Source organism: Canis lupus, chromosome 13, assembly GCF_003254725.2.
Source record: "Canis lupus dingo isolate Sandy chromosome 13, ASM325472v2, whole genome shotgun sequence".
Classification (NCBI taxonomy): Eukaryota; Metazoa; Chordata; class Mammalia; order Carnivora; family Canidae; genus Canis; species Canis lupus.
In genome coordinates this window covers 55,110,008-55,131,033 of record NC_064255.1, presented here as the reverse complement: position 1 = coordinate 55,131,033, position 21,026 = coordinate 55,110,008, and the positions used below count along the sequence as shown (strand labels likewise).

General features: G+C 33.4%; 1 long non-coding RNA gene across 1 annotated transcript in view; it reads left to right on the top strand.

Moving 5' to 3' along the window:
- Positions 1 to 11,022: 11,022 nt before the first annotated feature.
- LOC125752396 (uncharacterized) overlaps positions 11,023 to 21,026 on the top strand; it is an 81,716-nt gene continuing 71,712 nt past the window's right edge. The window contains exon 1 of the long non-coding RNA XR_007401829.1: positions 11,023 to 11,276. This is a non-coding gene — a long non-coding RNA (uncharacterized LOC125752396). The remainder of the gene's footprint in view (positions 11,277 to 21,026) is intronic.

The following is a 21,026-nucleotide window of genomic DNA, read 5'->3' as shown; positions in this document are numbered from 1 at the left end:
TATATTTGTACATGTGTATTTTGCATACCTATCCTCAGATAGTTGAAAATTAATTTTTTGTGGATCTACTATTATTTTAACTTTGATATTCACATATGGTTTATTTTCTGACATTGGTATCATTACTTAGGTGATCAAATTATTTATTTGTTTGTGTATTGTGTATGTATGTATGTCTGTATTTATTTATTTTTACTGTTTTCTTATCCTAGTTCTACTGTGGGTTGTTTCCTTCCAATTTTTCACTTTGTATTTCCTTCATGTTCCTTGTAAGGGTTCCTCACTATCCTAAAATACACATTGTCATTTACTTCCATTATATTTGAATGACTCCCTAAAAGCAGACTTTTAACTTCAATGAAATTTGTCCTATGTTTCCATAGTAACCTGCTCAAAACATCATTGTAATCTTATCATACTACTTCACAAAAGCTTTTTGATATATCCCAATTGTTGATGAGATAAAGTTCACACACCTCAATTTGGCATTCAAGGAAATCTGTGATATGATGCACATATTTTTAAAGTCTGACTTTCCAAACTCGATTATATTTTATTGTTTAACCAAATTATAAAAAGTCATTATTCCTTACATGCATCTTACATTCTTCTACCATTTTATATTTACTTTTTATAATGTTCATATAATGTGGAATATCTTGACCTTCAAAAATATGTCTTTAATGTCTTCCTAGCTTTAAATAAATCCACTTTGATTTTTATCTCCCTCATGAACTCTTTTCTAAATTTCTACAAACTCTAATTCTAATCCAAGTTTCTCTGTGAATTAAAAATGACTCTCTAACGAAATATTCACTGACTACTGGCTATTTTGCTACCAATAATTCAATATCTTCAAAGCTGAATGTATTTATTCTCTTCTTTTGGCAGAAACTATATAATTGTTTATGAGACAATTTCCATTTCCTCTCAGGAATTCAGATTAATTATATCTTCCAGTCTTCTTTATAAGTATATGGAATAAAGTAACTAAGTTCTAGGCAATGAAAAGTGAGCATAAATGAAAATAAACTACTTCCCACAAAAGTCCATTAATAAAAAAGCCAATCTACAATGAGACTCTTCATGTTTTCTTTCACTATGTTCTATTTAATTAAAAAGAAGACAAGATCTTGAAAGGCTATAGAGTCCCATTCAAAACAAAACTTTAGGTACACTTGGATGGCTCAGTGGTTGAGTGTCTGCCTTCAGCTCAGGGCATGATCCTGTGGTCTGACTTCTTGCGGGGAGCCTGCTTCTCCCTCTGCCTGAGTCTCTACCTCTTTCTGTGTGTGTCTCTCATGAATAAATGATAATAATGAATAAATAAATACATTAAATATTTTAAAAAGACCCAGAACTTTAATCTTTTGGTGACTACGTCAGTTTATACTTATATAGCTTTGAACACTGATGTGAAAAGTATGTTTCACATGCTAAGCCAGTGATATCATGAGGGTCTACACTAACTGATTTAGCCTAGAATATATACAAAAGCCTGTCATTTCTTAGTTCACTTCTATCACCATAGTCCAAGCCAATATTATATATTATCTGCAACAGTACAAACTTACTAATAGCTCCCCCTCCTTCTGCACTTAATTCAGAATAATTTATCTTCTTTGCAGCCAGAAATCTTTTCAAATGTAAATTCAGTTATACCATCTTTTATTAAAATTATATAATTATTTCTCATTTCACTGAGAATAAAATGATGAGAATAAAATCCACTTTTCTAATCCTAATTTTTAAAGAATACTCATTAAATCAAAACTCTTTTAGCAAGAGGCTTTGGGAAGTGAAGTTTCTATGTCAGGTTTGCAGCATTTTAGGGTTACAGACCTTATAGTTTAGGGGAAGCAGTAAAAAACAAAACAAAATAAATTAAAACAAAAGGTAATGTAAGTTAACCGCAATACATGCCCATATGTACATCACAGTAGATTATAATACAATAAAAATCAAAATCATACTTTTAAAATCAACACTATATAGTATATTGAGTTATCAATATATATGTAAAAATGAATATTGAATCAATACATGACACATAGATCATATTTATTTTATCAATAAAGCCCTATTGATTTTCATAGGTATTGGTCTTTGTAGTTAATCATGTGTTCTCTTGAGTTATTTCTTTTTTAATTGTATATATTGACCTCTATATACGTATATCTTGTATTTATATTATATTGTGAATTCTCAGTGATGAACTGCTCAATTCAGATTTGTAATTGGTTATACATAAGCATGAACCATTAATTTAAACATAAACTGGAATTCTTTAATGTAAATATGAGGATGGTATATAATGAGCTAGAACAGTTGGATAACAATAGATGAGCTCAACTGGATATGATTTATGGTTGAGCATTGCAAGAAACAAGAAAAGTGCTTTCCTGCTGCTGTCATTGATACTTAAAATATATCATTAAATGCAGGCAAAGTAGAGTGAAGAAAGTTTTATGTGACAATATGTTTTAAAAAAAATCAGATTTGGTGCTGGCAGAAATCACTTTGTCAGATTTCAGCTGCTGATCCAATATTATCTTAACTAAAACTGGTACTATAATCTTTATAGTGACACCAACACAAGAATGAATATCTTAAATGAAAGTAATCTTCCCCTCCGAATTCGTGCTCCAATGTATTATATCTTTGAGGTTTTTGTTTTGTTTTGTTTTGTTTAAAGATTTTATTTATTTATTCATGAGAGACCCAGAGAGAGACACAGGAGGAGGGAGAAGCACGCTCCCCACAAGAGGAGCCCAATGGAGGACTTGATCCCAGGACCACAGGATCATGCCCTGAGCCGAAGGCAGATGCTCAACCACTGAGCCATCCAGGCGTTCCTGTATATTTGTTAAGATGAAAATTGTTCAATCTTTAATGTACAAGTATTTGATTCAGCAACTTCAATACTTAATAATACTTAATACTTAATAATACTTAGTAAATCTATACTTTTAAACAGATATAAATAAACATATAATATTGATAACGATATAAAAATATTGAGTAATTGCTTTGTGTCAGGTAGAGTTTAAGGATACTTACAAATGATCACATATACATCTCACCATAAGTCCAGGAAACAAGTACCATAGTTATCATTATTTTATATTGAAGGAAACTGTGGTAGTGTACCAGACATGATGAACAAAAAATTAATATAAAATAGACTAACAATTTAGATATAGATATGAGGTGAGTATAGTTCCCAAAAGTCTCTGGAGTATTTTAATAGTTATTATGGAATTTGGATTGGCATTTCTTGTATACAAAATTATGAAATTTTGCCACATTGTTTTATGTACATCTTGCAAGCTACAAAAGCTACAAAAAATGGATTACTGAGGAAGAAGAATAGAATCAATGGGATTAAATAAAATGCACTGAGAGGTGCTTGGCTGCCTTAGTAGATTAAGTGTCAGACTCTTGGTTTTGGTTCAGGTCATGATCCCAGGGTCCTGGGATGAGCCCCTCATTAGGCTTCCTGCTCAGTGGGGAGTTTGCTTCTCCCTCTCCCCCTGCTGCTGTTCATTCTCTCTCTCTCTCTCTCAAATAAATAAATAAAATATTTTAAAAATATGGAATTATATCATTGAATTCCAAATATTTTAGTCTTCTTTTTGATGCAAAGTTCCTTTTAAAAAATGTTTCCAAGTTGTAAAAATGTGTGGGGATAGTGATACTCTTACTGCTGACTTCACACTATTATTTTGTGGAGAAAATATGTTCTGCTTGCTACTACTGATCTTTTGCAATTTGAAAATGGGATCAGTTAGTGAAAAACCCTGCATATGCTGAGAATATATTTTCTTTAATGTTGGATGCAGTTTTTTATTGTTAAAGAAATGTGCCAAAGATTATCCCTGTATATTGATTCCTACTTCTACTCTACCAGCTGATGCTAATTACCTTAAAAGTCCACAGAAACCAAATTCAAATTTTTACACATCAATTACTTTAATAATAGCTCAAATAATAAGTTTCTAGCCACTTAGAGCCTACTTGGTTGGTATATGCTGCAAAACTTCATCCAATAGCTGTCACCCATTGATAAGATAGACTTGTTATTATAAGACCCAAATTATTATGACCCTTCAAATTTTCTAACCCAGGGACTCCCCACTATGGTGCCTGGCAACATCACCTAAACATGTCAGCCCCCTCGTAGACCTTCTTCTTTCCTGAGAATTCCCTTACTCTTCCTCCCTTCTAGATGGTGGCCCCTATGCTGTAAGTCTCAGGATGGTCTCATGCTGTGAGGAATTTCACCTCATGAAACTCCCTATATTTCCAAAAAATATCTCCTCCAAGTGCCACCCACCAAAACTCATGTGTGTTACTGCCTCTAGTGGTTATATTTTTCTCTTTGATCAATTCCCAAATCTCACAAACTCCTACATTTCTATATGTCCATAAATTCAAAATTATCCATTATTTTTTCTTCAAATCTTCCAAAACTCACTCAGTTTTGTTTGTCTTATTAATCCCTTAAGGAAGGATTGGTGACATAAATATCCTATACTTCCTGTGGATTTATTAAATTCTCCCTTTAATTTTATTATACATAAAAAGTATTATATATACACATGCATAAGTGTGTGTTTATATGCTCTCTACAAGTTATATCTGCAAGTATATAATACATATATTTGTGTTATAGAATATATAAAGGCTATATAGGCAGTACAAATTATAGATCTTAGTCCATGTGCTTGGAGATATTTGCTATAAAAATCCCTTTGAATTAAATCTTTCATTATCCCGTTTACTCTTTTTATCTTTAAGATCATTTTATTCATTAAAATCTGTTTTTTCTCTTTTATGGCTTGCGTGTTCTCCTGTTCAATTGATAGATGGATTTTTTTTTGGATCAATTAATTTCTTCCCTGGGGGAAATGCATGAGGTTTTTATTCATTTATCCTCCTTTTCATGATAATATCTGCTTTCCAGTTCAACAAAGGCAGTGTCATTGAACACTAACACTGAGAAATACACACACACACACACACACACACACACACACTCTCTCTCTCTCTCAGAGATGTTAGAGACACTCGTAAATGTTTTTTTTTTATTTTTTTTCTCTCTGTGTGTGTGTTTCCTACTTTAAAAAATATGTTTATCGGGATCCCTGGGTGGCACAGCGGTTTAGCGCCTGCCTTTGGCCTGGAGACCTGGGATGGAATCCCACGTTGGGCTCCCGGTGCATGGAGCCTGCTTCTCCCTCTGCCTATGTCTCTGCACCTCTCTCTCTCTCTCTCTGTGTGACTATCATAAATATATATATATATATATATATATATATATATATACATATATATATAATGTTTATGAACATTTCAGTGAAAAGCAACTCCTTGACTAAGTTAACCCCTCTAGCTTCCATAGCCCTCATTTTATTTCCTCCATTCTTCTCATTTTATGTTTAATATCGTATCGTTTCTGTGAATTGCCCTATACTTTATTTTTTGAAGTTTAATGGCATAAACCATATTAAAACATGTTGCTTTGAACGTGTATTAAAAAGTGAAACTTCAGGGGCACTTGGGTGCCTAAGTTGGCTAAATATTGAGCTCTTGATTTTGGCTCAGATTGTGGAGGCGGAGAAAATTAAGGCCATTCCACCTTAAGTTCAGCGCTAGCACAAGTACAGCCCTCCCAGGCCCCTGTGAATAAGAGCTGAACTTTACCTTACTTCACTTACAGGAAGAAAACAGCTTGCAGCTTAATGTCCTAGAAAGCCCCATATTAGAATAAAAACAGAGCCCAAGCCAAGGGCAGGAAGCCCCTATTAGAATGAGAACAGAGCCCAAGCCAAGGGCAGGAAACCCCTATTAGAATAACAGAGCTCAATGCCCTTGAAGGCCCCATATCAGAATGTAGACAGAACTTGAGAAATTCCTCCACCCCTTCTGAAGATCCCCTAGACCAGCCCTTAAAACTAAGCTGAAACCCACCTCCGGGTCCAAGTCCCTGCTCCACTGCATGGGGTATACTTGGACCCAAGCTCGAGCTTGTAAATAAACCCTCGTGTGTTTGCATCGATGTCGGCTCCTTGGTGGTTTCTCGATTCGCAATCTTGGGCACAACAAGATCAAGATCTCAGGCTCCTGGGATAGAGCCCTGGTCAAGCTCCCCACTCAACAGGGAATGTGCTTGTCTCTCTCCCTCTGTTTACTCTCTCTCCCTCTAAAATAAATAAAATACATCTTTAAAAAATGTAACTTCATAAAAATAATTATATATTGTAACTTCATAAAATAATTATATATTAGTGTTGAATATCTAGGTGGTAGACAAAGTACCTATTACATAACACCATATCTCGGTGTAAAAGAGAAAGAGATAAGGACGACAAAAATGGTATTGTAAAATGGCTATCAGTAGAATATAAAGTGTACATGTTTAATCTATATTCAAGATTGAAGCTTTATTTTCTCATATGTAAATCGAAGGGGTGGAATAAATGATTTCTAAGGACTCCAGCTAGCTCACTTGAACCAAAGTGAAATCTGTACCCAAATTTTCTTAAAATTATTACTATTGTCTCCCTAAAGAAACTGGATTTTATAAATGTAAACATGACATGTAATTTGCACATGTATATGAACAATACCTCTAAAAATCATCCTCAATGAGAAGAGTATTATTTTACATTTGGCATTTTTGTAATGTTAGTAACTAGCATTTAATAATTCTATGTGTGCTGGCTGTAAACAACAATGCTAATTCCTTAGGCTATAGGAGTGAAATTTTCTAAAAGGCACATCTGAATATAAGTTTGGAACAGGGAGGGAAATTGGAGTTGAGAGAGAAGAGGAAGCAGAAGCAGAAGCAAAGCAGAGGAAGAATACGAATATGAATAGGAATATGAATAAGAAGGGGGGAGGGGGAGGGGAAGGGGGAGGGGAGGGGGAGGGGAGGGGAGGGGGGAGGGGAGGGGAGGGGGAAGGGAGGGGGGAGGCGAGGGGGGAGGGGGAGGGGAGGGGGAGGGGGAGGGGAGGGGGAGGGGAGGGGGAGGGGGATGGGAGGGGGAGGGGGAGGGGGGGAGGAGAAGGAGAAAGAGAAGGAGGAGAAATGGTAGTTATTAGAAAGACTGAAAAGTAAAAACTGCTCCGTGTCTCTTTTTTTTTTTTAAACTTCAGCACTATTAATATTTTAGGCTACATAATTATTTGTTGGGGAAGGGAGGAGGCTGTCCTTGCACTGTAGGATATGTAGCATCATTCTTGACCTCTGCCCATTAGATGCTGGTAGCACTTCCCAAAGATTGTGACAATCAAAAATGTTTCAACACATTGATAAATAAGCCCTGGAGGTGAGGAAATAAAATTACCACCTGTTATCACCACTGATCCTAATTGACTATTTAGAGAATTATCTGATTATTGCTAAAGAAATAATAATAAAGGTATTTTTGGAAACAGGAAACAGGGTTTTGTGTCACTCATTTTTAAGACTAATAATTAATACTGGATTTGATATTTGGAATTGTTATATAGGAAAAATGATTACGTGAAATATAGACTTATTGACAGTAATTGATGAACTCATGCTATTGTTTGTCAGTATCTTAAAAGACATGGAAAGGAAAAGAAATCTGGTCAGGGAGGTGGTTTAGACTGTGGTTAGACCTAATTTAATGAATGGTAAGAGCCTTGGTACATTGTTGGATTGAATATCAGTAGCTTCAGTATGACACCCTGACACTGGCGTGATTTGTCACGCCAGTGGTTTTCTCTTGAAGTGCGTTGTGAAATAATGAGAATAATTCCTTAGCAAAGATTAGAATTAAGATATTTTCTTCCCTGTTCAATTCAAGTTTCCTATTTTGCATAGTATCAAGGAATTCAGTGTCAGTTTGGAGGAGGAGATGGGAGATGGGGCCCAGGGGTAAAAGAAAGTAAAAGAACAAAATCATTCAGCCTAAAAAATGATTAGATGAAATCTTGTGGTTTAACTGTACATGAACTGACAAGGAGGAAATTGATCATTCATTTAGTGTTTTTGAAATAATGATATTGGCAGAGAAACACAGTCTTGACCTACAAAAACCTGTAATTCTTCCAATCCTAAAGCAATTTCCTGGACCTACAAACCTATGTCAAGCAGCATGTGGGCTACCAAAGCTGGACAGACTTGTTGATGGGCAGTCTTGCCAGTGGAGTCCTCATATGTGGCCAAGGAGGATGCGAGACCAGGAAAGCAGCACCCATGCTCACAGTGGACGATTGACAAGTGTGCATCTCCCTGTGAGGACAGCCAAATGTGTTAACCAAGGCATTTTCTAGTAAATGAAATCATCACAATTGTTTCCTAGAGGACTACTTTGTTTTCTGATATCCTGGAATGTGACCCAGTGATATTTCTAGACTGGATGCTGAAAATGACAAAAGTGTGAGAAGAAAGTGCATGTGGGTATTTGAGTGACCAAGTGGCAAATGGATAGACAGTATATATATATAATAGAAATATATAATAGGAATGCAAACTGGTGCAGCCACCCTGAAAAATAGTACAAAGATTCCTCAAAAAGTTAAAAATAACACCATGTTTATATGTGTGTGTGTATATATATATATATATATATATATATATATATATATATATATTTAGTTAGTTAGTTAGTTATTTCCAGGGTGGCTGCACCAGTTTGCATCCCTAGATTCTCTTTGTCTGTGTCCTCCCCAGCATCTGTTGTTTCCTGTGTTGTTGTTAATTTTAGCCATTCTGACTGGTGTGAGGTGATATCTCCTTGTAGTTTTGACATGTATTTCCCTGATGTTGAATATCTTTAAGTGCATATGTTGGCCATCTGGATGTCTTCTTGGAAAATTGTCTATTCATGTCTTCTGTCCATTTCTTAATTGGATCATTTTGGAGGGTGTTAAACTGATAATTTCTTTATGTATTTTGGATACTGTTTCTCAGATATATCATTTGCAAATGTCTTCTCCCAATCCATAGTTTTCCCTTTAGTTCTGTTTGTTTCCTTCACTGTACAGAAGTCTTTTATCTTGATAAACCCTAATAGTTTATTTTTGCCTTTGTTTCCCTTGCCTCAGGAGACATAATTAGAAAGAAGTTGCTGTGGCTGATGTCACAGAGGTTACTACCGGTGTGTTCTCTTCTAGGATTTTAATGGTTTCTTGTCTCACATTTAGGACTTTCTTCCTTTTTGATTTGTGTGTGTGTGTGTGTGTGTGTGTGTGTGTGTGAATGGTGTAAGAAAGTGGTCCAGTTCCATTCATTTGCATTTTGCTGTCCAGTTTCCCCAACACCAATTGTTGAAAAGCCTGCCTTTTTCTAATTGGATAGTCTTTCCTTCTTTGTCAAAAATTAATTGACCATGTAGTAGTGGGTTCCATTTTGGGTTTTATTTTCTGTTCTATTGATCTATATGTCTACTTTTATGTCAGTTCCAGACTGTCTTAATTATTACAACTTTGTAACAAAACTTGGAGTTCTGAATTGTGTTACCTCCAGCTTTGCTTTTCTTTTTCAAGGTTGCTTTGGCTACCTGGGGTCTTTTGTGATTCCATGAAAATTTTAGGATTGTTTGTTCTAGCTCTGTAAAAAATGCTATAGTATTTTGTTTGATAGGGATTGTATTAAATGTGGATTGCTTTAGGTAATACAGATATTTTAACAATATTTGTTCTTCTCATCTATGCGGATGAAATGTTTTTCCATTTCTTTGTGTCATCTTCAATTTCTTTCTTCAGGATTTTAGAGTTTTCAGAGTATAGATCTTTTACCTCTTGGTTAGGAATATGGCTGTGTGGTTCATTAGCATAAACTTTCATGACAAAAAGAGCTTGGTCTCAGGGACATCCCTAACAGCTGAAATAGTGCACGCCATTTTAACCAGCTCAAAGCTGAGAGCTATTTATCTAAAAATTCAAAAAGTGGAAAATAAAATCCAATAGTAAGAAAAATTTAATCTACATGCTGATATTTTATTATGCTCTAACTGATTTACTTTGAATCTTCATATTTAAGTATTTGGAGACAAGCTATTTGGACCAAACGCTAAAGAAAGCAAAGTAGGCCATTTCTGGTTTACTTTAACCTGTGTTTTCATAAGATTGCTTTTCAAATCCCTGTAGTTAAGGGGAAGTAAAAACACATACATACACTGACATAGAAATCTATTAATGCATTACGGAAAGACAAGAGAAAAAAAGCATGGAGGATCATATATAATTAAGACTTTTTTGCAGTCTTGGTTAGATAAATTAGTTTCATTGTATTAGTTAAGTAACATTATAAAATCTTATCAAATGTAGTTTTTAATATTTAATAAAGATAGCTTGACAACTGCTGCTCCAAAGCTTAACGACTTCATTTAAAATGGGAGAGAGAGAGACCAACAGAATGGACATCAGATGTCATAAAAGACCTTGAAAAATACTAATAATGTAAAAATAGCTATTATCATCTCGGTGTTTTTTCCTTTCTCTCTCTCTCTCTCTCTCTCTCTCTCTCTCTCTCTCTTTCTTTTTTTAAATCTGTGCCTCAGCATTCTCTATAGCAGGTGGCTTTTAGCTGAGTATTATTGGGTGTCTCCTTGTTCCTAGACTGAGAAGTCTTCTGTAAGTAAAGGAGACAATACTGAGTCTAGTCTGCTTATGGGATACTCTGCAATAGATAAAGACAGCAGCCTTGGAGAACAGCAGATGGCATGGGCAGGCATTGTGCCAGCTCATTATTATGACCTTGTAGGCCCAGGGGACTACTTATGTGCACCTTAGACCTGGAACTAAATGGATTCATATTTTTCCCTATTATATTCTTCGTTTCTATTGATGTGGTTGCTGATACAGTCATAAGAGAATAACAAAGGGGTTGTGTGTGAGTGTGTGTGTGAGAGAGAGAGAGAGAGAAAGAGAGGAACCTAATGGAATAAATAGCAACCATAGTAAAAGAAATAGAATTTGGCCATTTATAAGTCACAATGGTTCACTCTGTGACTATAGATTTTGAAGTTGCTGTGTCTAATGATATTGCTTCCTATTCAGATATTGGCTGCACTTGTGTTTGTTGACCACCAGCTATGTGGTTAACGTACAAAACAGAAAGCTGTAATGTTTATCAATTTCATAATTTTTCAACATATTAAGGTTGATAAAAACCAGCTCTTAGGAAGCCTATCATAGGACCCAGTGTGAGCAATGGAATCTTTATTCAAAGAGCAGCAAGGCTGCTGCTAGCAGTCTGTAAATAGATGTGGAAGTAAATGGGAAGGACAGCATTACAGGTACTGGAGTCTACATTCGGGCGGCTATCATCCCTTGAATTTCATAACATAAAGTTGAGGTACACGGCAGCTTCAGGTGTTGTAGATATAATGAGGTAACTTAGCTTTCCTTTAATTTTCTAAACAGAGACAATAAGGGAGATAACAGACATTACAAGGGAGGAATGGTTGGGACACATTTTCTTCCTACCCTTACCTTATTTGAATTTTTTAAATTTCCGAATGATATTAATGAAGTAGATTTTTTTTAAAGATTTTATTTTTAAATTTTTATTTATTTATGATAGTCACACAGAGAGAGAGAGAGAGGCAGAGACACAGGCAGAGGGAGAAGCAGGCTCCATGCACCAGGAGCCCGACGTGGGATTCGATCCCGGGTCTCCAGGATCGCGCCCTGGGCCAAAGGCAGGCGCCAAACCGCTGCGCCACCCAGGGATCCCAATGAAGTAGATTATTATAGAATCTGTCCCCATTATTTTGTGCCTCCTGTACCTACCCCTACCTCTCTGTATCCCCTCCCACAGTGAATCCATGCTTGGTGAAGTCTTGAATAACTTTGCACATTGAGTTTTCCCTCTCTGCTGAACTTGGGAATACTGTAACTCTCAACATGCAAAAAAGCTTTGGTAGTATGCTGTTGGATGAGAGACTATGAAGAAATCCTGAGACATACTTGCTATATCACACAAGACCATGGCAAAATGGCCAAGTCCAGTTAGGCCACCAGCTGACTGGAAAGCATGAGTAGATCCAATCAGATCAGAACTGCTCTTCACATGAGATGACAATTATTAAATAAATTATTACAAATGTTTTATTTATAAATGATAAAATCTATACAAGTGTATACATTTATAAGTCATACAAATTTATAAATGTGTGTTAAGTCATTAAATTTTGGGGTGGCTTCCATGTGGCATTAGAAAACTGACATATTTCTGAAAAAGAAATAAACCCCATATACACCAAAGTGTCCACCTCGGGATCACTTTGATCAAAAGTGAAAAATCTTTTAGGAGCTCTCTAACACAAAGCCTCTCAAACTTTATTGATTTTGATACACTAAATATGAGGTGAAACCTAAAAATATACCTTTCTAACCTACTCCCAGATGTTGTCTATAACAAAATCTAGAATTCTTCCTCATTCTAGAATTACAGAAACTGAGAATCAGGGATTTTGCAAAATCTTGACCAATTGTTTCTTGAATACAGTAAAGTATGTCTTTGTTTATTTGTGTATAGTTGTCATTGTTTTCAACAACTGAAGAAATAGAGTTGTCTCCAGATAAAAAAAGATGAGACATACAGATCATGATTTATTTTTTTTTTTCAGATCATGATTTAAAACGAGAGGGTAATATACAAATAACATAACTTACTCATCTGAATATCTGAATCTGTTAGTGAACTTCAGTTTATCTAAGACAGAAATGACTCTCACACATTAGAAAATAAGACAAATCACCTACAAGGAAGAATTAGATTGACATTCATCTACCGTTCAGTAATATTGTAAGCAAGAAATAGTGGTTTGTCTCCAAATTTATGATGAATTAATTATGACCCATACCCCTACAGCTAGATTAAATTACAGCCATTTTGAGTTTATCATCTGTTCATATGACCACACCCTTGGTCTCTTTTTTAGGGTCATTTCCTCAGCTGAAAGAAATTAATGATAGCCACACAATTCTTTCCTAACTCTTAATAATCATTGGCCTGAAGCTGGCCTTAATGACTGCATCTCTAGATGGTTAAGAAAACATTTCAGTTTCCAGATCCATCTGATCTAGAATTCCTGGTGTGTGTGTGTTTGTGTGACTGTGTGTGTGTAAATTTTCTTGCAATTTAACCAGTTCTTTTGTGAGCTCCTTTTTTTTTTTTTTTTTCCCTAGGAAACAAATTTCAACAATCAACATTCTGTTTGGGAACCATTTTACCGAACCTGTAAGATCAGTTAACTGTACCTTCTATTTCCCATGTTTTTGCAGGATACAGTTGAATTAATTTTTCTTTACTACCTATATAGCAAGTCACCTTCCTATACCAGTCTCCTCATCACCCACAGTTGGTCTCAAAATCAATGCGACATTTTAGGTTAGCAGCCTTCCCATTTCACCTTTCCTTGTTAGTCAGGTTTTACATGGCTATTGCCATCTTCAGATGAATAGAAGTGAAAACAACTATAAACCTAAACCAAGTCATCATTCTTAGCCTTTATATTGAATTATCCCTTTTTATTTTGGCTTATATCAATAGCCAAATAATTTTGGTAGTATGGCTAAAGAAAATAAAACAATTGTAGTAATCTATACTAGAAGGATATTGAAAAATACCACAGTTGTCTTATATTATTTAGAGCTTTTAAAATGAAAGGGTCTATTGTGAGCTTGAAAATAAAGACAGGGCAGCCCGGGTGGCTCAGCAGTTTAGCACCACCTTCAGCCCAGAGCCTGATCCTGGACACCCGGATTCGAGTCCCATGTCAAGCTCCCTGCATGGAGCCTGCTTCTCCCTCTTCCTGTGTCTCTTCCTCTCTCTCTCTATGTCTCTCATTAATAAATAAGTAAAATTAAAAAGAAAAGAAAGACATGTTATACATAATTTTAAAATGATTTAAAAATAAAGCTTTCTCCTTCTTACTAGCTCACTCACTGCCTCCCTCTATTTCTTCCATTTTAAGTCCCTCTCTCATTCATTCTTTTAAAGCATTTTTAGAGAACAGAGTTCCACAAAATATATTTTTATGAGCACTGTATTAAAGCAAAATAAAAGCATGATGCAATTACTCACTTAAAAATTATTTTTTCTATTCTACTTTTATCAAAACATATAACAGTGTTGCTTATTAGCTGAAGTTTGATTACTTTTCCATTATTTAAAAATTGGTATATCGCATAGAGTTAATGAAATACAAACATGCACTTGTCTTCCAGAAGAAATATGCTTCTTAAATGAAATTATAAAATGATATAAACTAAAACTGTAATAAATCCTCATGTGATTTTTTTAAAATGTTGGTATTTTTGAAAAAGAATTAATATAGATTATAAGTATTCAAATCAAGATTAAACAGTTACTTGAGCAACTATAGAAAGAAAAGTGTTGTGTTCTACTTTAAATAATCCAAAGAAAGATGCTATATATATATATATAACTATATATATTACCATATATTCACATATTTATATTTAAAGTGACATCATATAAGTATCTATCTATCTATAATCTTTCTTTGGATTATTTAAAGTAGAATGCAAACTTTTATTTTTTACCATAGCTGCCCATATATATAATGTAGACTATGTATATATAATTTGTGATAATGGTTCACACAACAAAATTTATAAATCACATATTAATAGATAATGGAGAAAACATATTGTCCTATTTTATATAGACTAAAATTTTCAGGTTATTTAAGACTAGAGATATGTTTCTTAGCTAAGTACTTTGTATTTTGGAGCATTGTTGAACTCACATATTCCCTGAAAAAGAGCAGCTTAATATAATTTAGAAATTCTGTATTGGTGATTATTGCATTTTTATATATTGAAATGTTTAATTATAATCATAAAGGCATTTTTCAAATTCACTCTCAGGGATACTAAATGAAAAAAAAAAAAAAGATAAAGCCTAAAAAAAGGAAACCAAGTTAAAGCACTTAACAAATAATTTAAAAGGGGATAGATTTGTTATATAAAATTGCACTAATTTCTGATAAGGGCCATAATGAATTCCCCACTGAATAGGTGCTTAGTGCTTAATGAGAGCCCAGAGAGAGTGACCTGGTGCTCTTGAGTAATTAAGTCATTGCCCCTTTATCATTAAATAAAGCATGAAGTTCTTTTAAAGAAGGCGCTCTTTTCAGAAAGGTAACATGAGGTAAAGCACATATTTTAATAAAATGATGGTGTCGTGTATTTTCATTTCCTCCTCTTTACATGGCATTCTTTAAGAATCCATTCATATTTTAAAAAATCATTTCAATATTTTAACCGACTGATGAAGTTTAAGCAGCTCAGAAACATGAACAGATGTCTGCGTGTCTCACTTGACTTCAAGAGTATTTGAAATACTTTCTTCCATCTACATTTCTTTTGATTCTCTAGTTTTGCCTGAGATGAAAAATAAAATGGAAAAATAAAAATATTTTTTTCATTGAATTAAAATATATTAAGGACAGAATTTTTATCATTCTTTATTCCCATTTGTATCTCATGTGTTTCTGCACAATTTCAGTATCTTTTTAACCAAAATTTTCTGGTGTTTTTCTGTCAAAAATATTATTCATGAAACATCAACTTTACATAGGACTTTCAGTTTTGCAGCCTTTTCTATCCAGAAGATTTGAGTATATAAATTTTAATATCTATTTGATATCTCTGATTTTATATAATCAAAACTTAAGATTTTGTTTTATGGTTAGAACTATGTTTCCAAAGAGTGGTTTTATTCTCCTCCTTTCTCTCAGAACAAAAAAGAAGATCACAGAATAACAAAATCTGTTGAAAAATAAAGTAAAACTGACCAAATAAGACTAGAAATAATTTCAGTAATAAAAAAAGCCAGATATCAGGAGAAAAGTTTGATGGAGAAGTTAGCCCTGAAAAAGCAATTATTCAAACACATGACTCAAAGTTAAAATGAAATGCTAAATTTCACTGAATTAGCAAGCTGAAACAAATTAAGATACATATAATGTTAGTAAATAGTCTTTGAACTGGGCACACATACTCAGTGGTAAATCAGGCCACCTGAAATCAAGTCATGGTTTTAGAATTCAAACTTACAAAATAAATATTAAAAGGTTTTTGTCGTGGCATCATTTTTAAGGAAGAAATATGAATACAGAAATACACAAAAACAATAACTTTCAAGCTAACAACAAAACAAAATCTGAACTCCGCTCTTCCCCAATTTGGGATGAGGTTACATCTGATAATCCTATTGTAAATTGAAAATATTATATGTAAAAAATGCATTTAAAACGTACCTAGCTAAACATCATAGCCTAAACTTTCCTATCTTAAACTTGCTGAAGACACTTACATTAGCCCAAATCCTTGAATACAAAATCTATTTTATAATAAAACTTTGAATATTTCATGTAATTTTATTTGTTAAATGTGCTGCTGACACTTTCCAACTCTTTGGAAATAGGCTTTTACTCTTCTTGCTATCATAGCAATTTTGAAATTAAAAATAATAGTATTAACAATAATAAATAGTAGTTAAACATAAACATATGTAGGCCCTAATGAAAAATAGAAAATATATGAAATTTATATTTTGAAACCAGTGATGTCAGTGGAAAATGATAATTAACTAGAGAATGGAACTACCAAAAATTTTAAGAGTTAGGTAAAATAATATAAATTCCTGTCAGAGCAATACAGTCTACAAGCAAGTTGCAAATAATTGACTTAAAAACAGCCTAAATGGCAAAGGGACTGTAGTAATCTAAGCACAAGCACATTTTAAATACATAATGACTTTAAAATAAGTGCACAGGTTGTGATGACTTTAGAGTTTTCTTAAGGGAAAGGCAAGTTTCAGGTTGCTGTGGGCATCCATCTAGCAGGAGGATGTGGTATATGGTGTTGCTGAAACATCCCTGAAAAAATTGCTTCTTCCATAGAACTCAGAGTAATCTAAATTTTTAAAAGTAACCTCAAATCACTCTGATGCATGAGGCAAGTAGAAGAATCTTTGAATAATAACTAAGACATACCAGAGTTAGAAAAAATGATTTTTCCATGTTTAGCATTTCTTTAGTGTAGCTTAAAGAGCTGCCCTGAGGAGCACCTCGGTGGTTTAGTCCTTTAGCTTCTGACTCTTGATTTCACTTAGGTCATGATCTCAGGGTTGTGAGACTGAGCCCCTTGTCTGGCCCTAGCTTAGCGGAGAGTCTGTGTGAAATTCGTTTCCTCTCCATCTCCCTCAGCCCCTCCCTGCTCACATACATGTGTGCTCTCTTTCTCTTTCTAAAATAAATAAATCTTAAAAAAAAAAAAAAAAAAAAAGAGCTGTGCTGAGACATCCACATTTCCTGATGAGTGTTCCTTGAGCAGCATCCTCATAAACAGACCCTTACCCTTTCAGCTGAGCCCACTCATATGTGCAGGAAATGCCTGAAAAGCTACGGATGGGTTTTAATTCTGTACTACTCCAGACTTTCTGCCTCAAAAAAGAAGCATAACATATGAAAAAAATAAATAAATAAATAAACAAAAACACAATATTTTAGAATCAAATAGATGTCTCTTTAGCTTTTTAGTTGCGCACATCATATACATTAGTTTAGTATTTTTTTCCCCTTAAGCCCAATTTTCTTTATTTTTGATAGAGAAAGAACAGTTATAAATTCATAAGATTGCTTTTGGAGTTAAATGAGATGATCATTTAAGTAACAAATAGTTTCTGAGTATCAGAAACTGGAAAAAGGGAGAGCAGGAAGGAGGAAGAAGAGGAGGAGAAGAAGAAACAATGTTTTGCCTCTGATTTTGAAAGACTCACTTTGTGCATTTCATGTTTATACCTCATGGCTGGCATTTGGAGCACACTTGTTTTATTAAGTTACTTTTACTCATCATCAGCCATTATAATAAAGGACATTTAAGCAAATGAGTAATAATTTTTCTTCCCTTTGTGTTTTTTTTTCTTTATCCTTCTCATTGATAACCTCACCAATTTCAAGACTTTCTTTCTCTCCTATTTAATTTTTCTTCTCTTTCCTTTCCTTCCAACTTCCTTCCATTTCAGTGGGAAAATATAAATGACCTTCAGTATAACTAATAACATTATACATTAGGATGAGAAGTAACCAAAAAGCAACACAAAGTCTAAATAGGTAACAAGAATATAAATGTAGAAATAATTCATTTTGAACTCAATTGATTAACCACAAACCATTTCTTTCTTATTATGTATGAATATGATTGAATTACTTTTATGAAACTATTGATTGTAAAATCTGGTTCATTAGATTCTATTTGGCTGAGTTATAAACCTATTAATTTTGCTTTAGCTGTGCCAGAATTAACAAGAATAAAAAATCTGACAGATGAAAAAGCTTGAATATATACCAGCTGACTTACAAATGTTTCATGTTACTTTGTGGCAGGTTTCTAAATATTCACACCTCAAATAAAAACATGATGTGCTAAAATATTTGTATGTGATTGAATTTTAATATATCCAAAATAAGACAGCATTATCCTTAAACACAAAATTATAGAATCCTTCATACAGATTGACTCTGTTTTTACAGGAAAAGGAAAAGATAGAATTACTGGTGTTAGAAACACCTGCAAATAAAATAAACAAGAATATTATAAAAATTCTAAATAATCAATTCTCAAAGAACAAAGATAATTTTTAAGGGAAAAAAAGTCCATGTATTTTACCTAATGAAATAATAGTATTTCTGTGAATATGGCTACTGGGATAATATATATTTTTGTATTCTTTTTTTTTTATTTTTGTATTCTTATTAAATAGTGCATGTTCTTATAAACATCAGGGGATAGAAATCTGAATAACCACAGTACCTCAAATTATAGAAACTCATAATCTAGCTGGGGATATAAAAGCATGCATAATACACAAGGCATATCATACATTTCTAAAGAAATATCCAGTGGATCATATAATAGCAATTACTGGTGACTATTTATTATTTATTAAACCAAATATAATAAATAAGATCAACAAATAAGACATAGAAAAAGAATTAAATAAATAGCATTTACAATAACTAAAGAAATGAACTTATATTATAACTCGGTGTGCGTGTGTTTTCTTCCTAAAATATACTTCAGGGTAACTGGAAATCATGTGGTTCAGGAGCTTATTTACAAAGAAGGAAACATAGAATAAAAATATTATATCAAGTTTTCAAAATCTAATTACAGTGGAACCTAGATGCCTTAGTGAGACAGAGTATAGAATATTGGAATTGTCATCATACATCTGATTTGTTGATCTAACTCAATCACTATTTAGCACTATTTTGATTATTCCATAATAATGAAATCGTCTCAGTGTTTAAATGTAGAATTTAATGATGCAATATTATTTCTAACTCAGTAACCCAGTAAAATACTGTTTCATTACTGATTTAGTCCACTTTAAATTAATTCCCTCATATACACGTTGTCTTTTCTCTCTTTCTCTCTCCCTCTTTCTCCCCCCCAGACCTCAAAATTAAAGCATCTCAGGAAAATTCTTTGTATTAGATTGAAGATTGGGTGGCAATATATTTTTTAAAGTTACAGTTGAAATTGAAAGATTTGGAAATTAAGTGGATCACTGTTAATCATTACTTTTGGGTAATAAGCATAAACTAAGATTGCCTAGGCAAATTGGCACATGTTAATTTTAGATTAAAGATACCCAGGACCTAAAAGTCACTGTCACAAAATAGTTTACATCAACATGACCATAAGATTTGAATCTTGTTCAATGAGAAAAAGTGAAAGCATTTTACAAATATGGTCAATTTTGGTGATAGTATCCATTCAAATGGTCCAATTGTATCAAAAGCATAGTCTGTCTTAATCTTTGGAAACTTAATATCCTTAAATGTCATTTCTATTAGTATCCTACTATTAAAAAGTCATATTTTAAATATTTTTTATGGAAAAAATTAGTTAGGTTCCAAATACGGTAACATAATTCCTTCAAGGTCTGAAATACACGTTAAGGATTGTAAATGTGAATCACTTCTTGGCCTTTGGCTAAGATCCAATGGATGATTGTAAATGTGAATGTCATTCTAGGTCAGAGCAAAAAGTCCAGTTCTTTCTAATAATTTTAAATTTCTACAACTGCTATATTTACTGCACTAGCAATAAAAGTAACTGAAAATGAAAATGGATAAAAATGAACTATGGAAATAGAGAAGATACAAATGCATGAAATCTTTCTTTAGGATATTCTGTGTTAACTGTAGTATACTAGAAATTATGAATTACTAAAAATGTTCATAACCAAATTCAACATTCTATGTTGAGTATTCTAAGCATAATTCATTTACCCAACCTGGCCATGGGTTTCCAGGACTTACTTTTATGCTCTCCAATTACTTGTCATGTGTTCATTTGCAAATGAGAATCACTCTATTAAAGATGCAATGGTATTTATATTCTTATCAATATTCTCCTTTATTTGGCATATTCTACTTTGTGTTCATTAAAATCTATTTAACATTTAAGTAAGTGTGTTAATATCAACCATCTTCTTTTCAATCTGTTTTCTTCACTGATATTTCCTTAAGAATTAAACTTTAGATATTACAGTATTATGCAACTTTGAGCAATCACCATTTTCATTACTTCATTCAAAATTTTATTGGATAACTATGTATTGGGTACTATGGAGGTTGATAATAAAGAGAATAGTGTTACAAGACAAATTGTACATTAAAATTTTGAAGAATTTGTTTGATCAAACATGGAGTTGAATCTGGCAGTGCCAAAATGAAAATGATTAGGAGCACTTAGCCAACAGAATCTAAGGGAAAGATTCTTGTAGAGTAGACACAGAAGTAAAGCTTAAATGATTGCTTAATTTGGGAAAGTCTAGTTGGCTGTTTGTGATTGGTTGTTCTTAGGTTTTAATTTCTTAACCTTGAAGCATTTATAGGAATTAACTCTGGGTTACATTTCAGTTTGCTTACATAGACTGTCAATGCATTGATTCCACCTCAGTCTGATGGCCTCTTTGTTTAATTACTTTAACAATA